This window comes from Rhinolophus sinicus, chromosome 14 (assembly GCF_057876585.1).
Source record: "Rhinolophus sinicus isolate RSI-liver-muscle chromosome 14, RSI-T2T, whole genome shotgun sequence".
Taxonomy (NCBI): domain Eukaryota; kingdom Metazoa; phylum Chordata; class Mammalia; order Chiroptera; family Rhinolophidae; genus Rhinolophus; species Rhinolophus sinicus.
The window spans coordinates 50,194,893-50,203,222 of NC_142514.1; positions in this window are offsets into that span (position 1 = coordinate 50,194,893).

Below are 8,330 nucleotides of genomic sequence, written 5' to 3' on the forward strand. Positions count from 1 at the left end.
ACCATCTAGCTCCTTTGCTTGAACTCCCTTCCTTTCCTCATCCATCTGGTAATGCCCAGTTTTCATCACACCCCTCATAGAGCATCACCTTCCTGTGATGCCTCAGACGGGATGCTCTCTTCTGGACTGTTCTTGAAACTTATATGTACGTCTATTGTTGTCTATATCACAGTATGTTGTTTCAGTTGCTAGCATGTCTGTCTTCCACTTTAGATTGTGAGCTTATTGCTAATTGTAGATAGATAGAATTAAATCACCCTAGCACAATGGCATTTAGCTAAACCATTCAACAGCTATCAGGATGGAAACTGGCAGCCACCCCAATGGCTCCCCCGGGATGAAAACCAATAGACTTGCAAAAGCTCTGCACTCTGCTTCATCCCCATACTTCACATGGGAGGTAACCCATCCTGCCCCTCGGTCTCCCCACTGCCGCCAGAACTGGCATCATTCATAAATCAGTTATAAATAAATATCTATCTACATCTATCTATCTATCTATCTATCTATCTATCTATCTATCTATCTATCTATCTATCTATCTATCTATCTATCTATCTATCTTCCTATCTATCTATCTATCTATCTATCTATCTATCTATCTATCTATCTATCTATCTATCTTAGACATGGCCCCCTGACTGTGCATACTTTGTCTCTCTCTCTTCTGTTCCGGTGGACATCAGTGTGCTGTCTTGCTCGTGGGTCCTACCCCCTCAATCAGGGAATCCTTGCTTTGCACACACCTGTGTCACTAACAGGCATATAAATTATTTGTGGTCTCTGGCTTGGGTGTGATGTATTTTGACACCTGCTATCTTACAAATGTAGAGCCTGGCAGTAGCCTTGCCATAACACTTATGCATCATATACGTAGTGTATCAGTGCAAGAACTCAATAAAATTGTTCGTTCAACCAAATTAATAGAGGCCACTAGAAGAACTGTCTTATTAACTGAGCACAAGAATAATTCTGAAATTGTATTCGTAGATGAGGGCTTGAGAATTTAGGTTTGTTTTTTTTCTAAAATACTTGAAATAGTTTACTTAAAATCTTGATTATACTCTTAATTAATCGGCTCTTGATTCAAAACCAAAACCGACAAAAAAGCGCAAAAGAGGATTCCGGGCCAGCTCAGTTGGATTAATATGCCTCTGCTAATGAAGGCCTCAGCACACTTTTAAGTTTCAGGTACTGCCGGTTTTACACATTCAAAGGTGAATGGGCAGCTGAAATCTTTGAGAACAGATTTCTTTCCCTCTCTCTCTGGGCCAGAGAACTGGTTTATTAGACAAGAGACCCTCCAATGCGTATTAGGAAGGACTTATCTTCTTAACGCCAGGCACAGGACCTCAGGAAAAGGGCTGTTCTAATAGCAGGAGGAATCCTGGCTGTGCTGATCCAGGTTATGACATTACTAGGTTATTATGGGTCATTCTCAGGCAGTGGGGAATAGGGTTCCTCACATGATAAATTTGTTAATAATAATTAACTGAAGGCCCACACTTCTCTCTATCCCTCTATTTGGGAGAGTGTATTATCGGTGTTTAGGTTTGTTTCCCCACTTAGAGAGTTTCTTGAAGGCAGTACCCCTGTTTGTCGCTACCATATTTTGCCGTGTGTAATGCACACTTTTTCCCCCAAATTTGTGAGGAAAAAATAAGGATGTGCATGCTATATGGGTAGTACTAATTCCGTATCTATATAAATGTTTTAAATTCTTTTATTTATGCTTATGATTAAAAGTGTAACTCTAGAAATCAATACCGATATCTGTATGCAAAATAATCCCCTGGAATACGATAGTCAGCTTTCTTGAATTTACGATGAATTTACAAAGACAAAGAGTTCTTGGCCTTCTATGATGTGTAAATATCGTAAATTTGTTACTGGTATGTACACTTTCTTGTACCTTGTATCTGTTCTTGAATTTTGTAATTATTTGTTACATAAAATTTCTTGTACCATAATATGTTAAAAAATAAATGCTAAAATTCCTTTATAATACAAAAAACAAGTATCTAAAAGGAAACAGATAAAATTTTGAATTAAAAAATTAAAACAAAAGATTTTTTTCTCTGAAAGTTTAAGCCAAAAACGTGGCTCAAAAATGTGTATGCAATATACACGGGAGCGCATTATACACGGCAAAAAACAGCGTATTGCTGAGGCCAGCACTTTGTAAGTAGTTATTAAATATTTTAGGCTATTGTAAATTGTATTGTTTTTTAAAGGTGAACTTCTGTTTGTTGGATGCTAGTGTGTATAAGTAAATTTGATATTTGCATATTGATCTTGTATCTGCAATTTTTCTAAATTCATTTATTAGATCTAGTAGCTTTTTTTTTTAATAGATAGAGCCCATCATATTTTCTACTTAGAAAATCATATTGTTTGTAAATAAAGACAGTTTACTTCTTCCTTTCCAATCTGGATGCCTTTTTTTTTTTTTTGCCTTATTGCACTAGCTAGAACCTCCAATATAATGTTGAATAGAAGTGGCAAGAGAGGACATCCTTGTCTTGTTCCTGACCTTAAGTAGCAAGTACTGAGTCTTTCATCATTAAGTAGGATGTTAGCTGTAGGTTTTTATTAGATGTTCTTTATGAAGTTGAGGAAATTTTTTCACCTATTCAGGGTTTTAAATCAGGAATGGATGCTAGATTTGTCAAATGCTTTTTCCATATCCGTTAAGATGATCATATGGATATATTTTATAGTTTAATATGGTGAATTACACTGCTTGATTTAGAATATTAAACCATCTTTGCATTTCTTGAATAAACCAGAAACATATATTATCATTTCATCAACTTTCAGATTCCATTTATTAGATTGGTGCAAAAGTAATTGCGGTGTTTGCAATTATTTTTAATCTTTTAAACTACCATTACTTTTGCACCAACCTAATACTAAAATTTTAAGAATTTTTGAATCTATGTTTATGTAAGACATTGGTCTATAGTTTTTTTTAAAAAAATTGTTGTTGTTATTATTATAATGCTTCTGTGTGGTTTTGACATCAAAGTAATTATGGCTTTAAAGAATGAGTTGGAAATTTTTATCAGTTATTAACTTTTCTGGAAAACTTTGTATATAGATGCTATTATTTCTTCCTTAAATGTGTGGTAGAGTTCACCAGTCAAGTCATTTCAGTGTGGAATTTCCTTTTTGGAAAGGGCTCTAACTACAAATTCTATTTCTTTAACAAACATACAAATCTAGGTTATCTATTTTATCTTTAATATTTGTTAGTTTGTGTCTTTCAAAGAATTTATCCATTTCATTTAAGTTAGTGGATATACTGGTATAAAATTGTTCCTAATAATTCCATATTATTTTTAAAATATCTGTAGAATATATGATTATGTTTTATCTCTCATTCCTGGTATTAGCAATGGTACCTTTTTCCTTTTTTTAACTGATAAGTCTGGCTAGAGGTTTATCAAGTTTATTGATTTTCTCAAAGAACCACTTTTTTATTTTCAACCTATTTGTGTCTTTATGTTTAAACTGCATTTCTTGGAGGCAGAATATTAGTTGGTGTTTTTTCTTTTTTTAAATCAAATCTGACAATATGTGCTTTTTATGTGATTATTGATGTGCTTTTATGTGATTATTGATGTAGTTATTTTTGAGTTTATCATATTATTATTTGTTTTCTGTTCATCTCTTCTGTTCTTTGTTCCCCTTTTCCTCTTTTTTATTCCCTTTTTGGATTATGCAAATCTTTTTGAACCTTTTTTATTTTTATTAATCCCATCTAGCACATTTTTATCTGTATAATTTCTATATTTCTATTTGAGTCTTTTTTAGATTTCCCATATCTCTACTTAACTTTGAACATTTTGGTGTACTTGTCTGCTCATTATGTGCTACATAAGTGTCAGTTCTAGGTCAGTGTCGATTGATTTTTGTCTTAATATTAAATTCTATATTTTTCTGCTTCTTTGCATGCATGGTAATTTTTTATTGGATGCCTGGCATTTAGTGATGGGTTTATTTGTATTTCTTTCATTATTCTTGAGCTTTGTTCTGGAACTCAGTATTACCAGAAACAGTTTGATATTTTTGGGTTTTACTTTTAAGATTTGCTGGTGGGATTGAAGCAGTGTTGTGTAAGGCCAATTTTCCACAATATGGTACCATATTACTATCCAATACTGAGGCAAGATTCTTCTGTGTATTTTACTAAATTCTTCATGAATCATAAGGTTTTCCTTTGGTAGGAGGTTTTGGATAGTGGGAATAGGTACTATTCTCAGCTCTGTGTGGGTAGCTAGCGCGATTACTTCTAATCCATTTAAGTGGTTCTCTTGGCGTTGGGTAATTTCCTCATACAGAAGCACTGACAACTATTTCAGCTGAATACTCAAGGGGGACACTCTGTAGAGCTTTGGAGTTATCTCTCTGCAGATTTTTCCCTTTATAGGACTCCTTCCAATGAACTCTAGTCATTTAGTTCTCCTCAAATTCTCAACTCCATCTCCTTAACTCAGGGAGTCTTCCCAGCTCTATCTAAATTCATTTTCAGGGCATCACAGCCTAGAAACATTTCACAGCATTAAGCTGGTGCAATCAGATGGCTTACCTTGTTTAAGGATCGTTGTTCTTTATTGGCTGATGTCCAGTATCTTGTTATTTTTTAAAATTATTTCAGGCAAGAGAGTAAATCTGGTCATTAGTGCTTAATTTTGGTTGGAAAATGAAGTTCAACAATTGAAAAAATATTTGTTTTGAAATAAATTTCAGAGAACTATCTGAGCTTCATGTAGGACAGCTTGGGGTACTCGTATTGTGCATCATTGGAAGTGGGAAAATGAAATTATGGAGTTTCATAACTGAAAGCATTAGGTGTGATATGGAGGTATTGGAAGTTGAATAATGCAGGGGGCAAGAAACTTAAGAAAATAATTGCTGTTAAAACTTACAAGAAATAAACAGTGTCATACACTATGTAAATGGCAGTAAATAAACAATATCCCTTTCTTCATGAAATTTCATTCCAATGGATAGACAATTTCACCTCTGAAATTACACAACATGTGATAAGTGTTACTGCATAGTTTTAAACTTCTATTGTAGCATCCATTACATGATATAATTGGCAATTTGTCTCTTTCTCTAACATGTTTGCGAGCTTCTCTACATCAGGACTGAGTGTCTTATTTAGTCTTTTATCCCCATTGCGTAGCACAATGCAGAGCACAGAGTGGGCATTAGTGAGTGATATAAATGAATGGATGTACGAAGGAATAAATGGGATAACGTTTTTGTACTATGGTTGACTGTTAAAGGAGTCATTTTGGATAAATGGGTCTTTTGGTTACTTTTAGACCACTGCCTTGACACCTATCAATCAAAACAGCCAACATTTATTCTCAAACCCAACTGAGGGTGGCATGTGAGAATGACAATAGGTTAAGTGCTCCATATATGTGTTCTAAAGCTTAAGTACTAATCTTTTAGGCAACTTCAAGTTTCTTGCCTTCACATTTAAACACACGAGCTGTTGTACACTCTAAATTCAAAGAAATGAAAAGCTAATTGTGGGTCTGCTTTTGAGCATTATTCCTTACTTACTTCACAATATGGAAAAGATAGCTCTGTGATCTTCCAATGTAAAGAAACAAAAAACAAAACAAACAAAAAAGAGTAGTTAATTGTGAACCATGCCCATAGCAGCAGCGTCCTTGTATGTGGACCTAGTGTCTAGAATAATGTCAAGAAATGAGTAAATACATATGTGAATGAACAACACCTCATGCTTCTCAAGGCTAATTCACTATCAGCAAAATGACTCAGAATAGCTGAAAAAGAGAAAGAGATAAACTCATTGCCTAGATAATGTCTATATTTGATGAGGATGTTGTTATTGTGGTTTATGAAAACAATGCCAATTTCCCAAAGGGTTTCTTCTAAAGCGGCCTATTCAACAAAGTAGATATTTTATAACCACAGGGACTTGGGCTACTGCACACATGGGCAAGGAGATTGTTTTTAGGATATCTGTGGAATATAATGCTTTAGCTCAGGCCAAGGTATTCAAGCGGTAATTCAACACCTTGAATTCCAATCAAGTTTGTAAAATGAGATGTCAGATTGAAAACCTCTGTCAGAGTTAAATTGCTTCTCAGAAGGGCCTTCTATGTAATCAGCAGAATAGTACAAGGGCACAAAGGGAAGAGAAGGAGGATAGCCTCACACAAAAGAAAACATGGAACAGTTGTGCATAAGTCATAGAGCTTTAATGATACTTTAGAATTAAACATTTGGCCAAACATTTGATAAGACGTCAAATATAATTAGGTGAAATATCAGAAAAGAATCCATTAAAGAGGTCTAAATAAGACTTGTTGAATTACTTATTTCCAGACTCTATCTTGCATTAAAAAAAAAAAAAAAGGCAGAGAGGATAGAAAAGCAGATTATGAGATTCTAATAGCGTTCCTTGCAAGTTTTGTCAATTAGTTTGCAACTGCTGATAATGGCACAAAATGTGCATTAGAGTTGTGAGAGTCCATGAAACTGCTACAATGTCTTTATTTGGCATCAATTGTAAATGCAGAAATTCACCTTCAGTCAAATTTGTTAATGATTTTTTTCCCCACTGTAAATCCCTCATAATCTTTTATTAGCTAAATTAGCTTTATCTACCCAGGTTTTGTGCAGTTGACACAATTAGCCAAAGAATCTTGGTCTTAAAGATCACTTTAATCTGCAATGTTCATACTTTTTAAAAAAAATTTTATTGGGGAAAAGTGTGTTTCTCCAGGGCCCATCAGCTCCAAGTCATTGTCCTTCATTCTGTCGTGGAGGGCACAGCTCAGCTCCAACTCCAGTCACCAGTTTCAATCTTAGTTGCATGGGGCACAGCCCACCATCCCATGCAGGAATTGAACCCGCAACCTTATTGTTGAGAGCTTGCATTCTAATCAACTGAGCCATCCGGCAGCCCCTCTGGCAGCTCAGCAGCAGCTTGTTATCTTCAATCTAGTTGTGGAGGGCGCAGCTCACTGGCCCATGTGGGAATCAAACTGGCAACACTGTTGTTCAGAAGTCATGCTGTACCCAACTGAGCCATCTGGCCACCCTGCAATGTCCATACTTTTGAATGGACGCTTTCATTTTTTTTGTCTGAATCATCTACTGTTGTGTCAAATTTCTATTTTATTCTTTGCATTAGGACAAGTTTTTGAGCGCCTAATGTATTATTTTTTGCATTCATTAATTAGAGATGTTTTATTTAATTAGGGATTCCTTTTAACAACTGGATTTAGAAAGGTTCCAACTGCACTGAAATTGCATTTTAACTGTTACACTCAAAAGATCTGTCTTATATTTATTAGGATAAAGTTCAAGTTCTTGAATATGACTCAGGTACATTTTTATGATGTACTTTCTTCCAAATTGTATCTTCTGTAACTCCCTGCTTCAAATACTTAGTGCAGAAATCTTGATTTGCTTCTATTACCCACCCCTTGAGAACACATCTACTGTTTCTCAGCCCTGTGATTTGCCCCTGTCTACAAGGCCCTACTCTCCCAATACTCCTTCCATACATCCCTGTACTCTGTCTAGCAAAATACTCAGCTAGGGTATCATCTTACCTGAGAAATGGTACCCCTTCCATTTACTCCCCCAAAGATCCTATGCTTATCTCTACCACGGACCTCATCGCACTATATTAGAAAGATATGTTTATGTGCTGGCTGTCTTGCTCCATTAGTCAAAAGCTCCCTGAGAGTAGGGAGTGTGCCATTCACTTTTTTAGCATGGTAGAGGGCACAGTAAGGGCTTAAGAAATGTCAAATGCATAAGAGAGTGTCACTGAAATTATTTATCTATGAGCTAATTATGAGAGGAAGGAAGAAAGAAGGTGAAGTTAAAAAAGTTTTTATCTTGAGGTGTTAAGAAAGTTTGGTAAGGAACAGATTTCTTTGCTAAGCCTGGAGAAGGAACAGCAGACGGGGAAGATGACATGAGCTCTACATGACTCACAGGCAGTGATGATAATAAGAGCCGAAGGCACTGAAGCTTCAGGGCTGCTCCTCTCGGTTGGGGTGCTTTTGATGTGTGCCTGCTTTGATCCCTGCTGTGTAGCTATGGCCCAGGATGTTCTAGAATGAAGAAAAACTACTTACTCTTTCCTGTTTCCCAGATTCAGGGTGTATAATAGAAGAAACACTTGGGGAGGGAGCTGTTATTTTCTGGTGGCAAAATAAAATTATTTCCCAAAGGTAAATATTCTCTCCAACATGGCTGAGAGCTAAAGCAGAATAGAGGAGGCACAGAGAGGACATTGCAGTGTGCAGGAAGCTTCAGAAAAG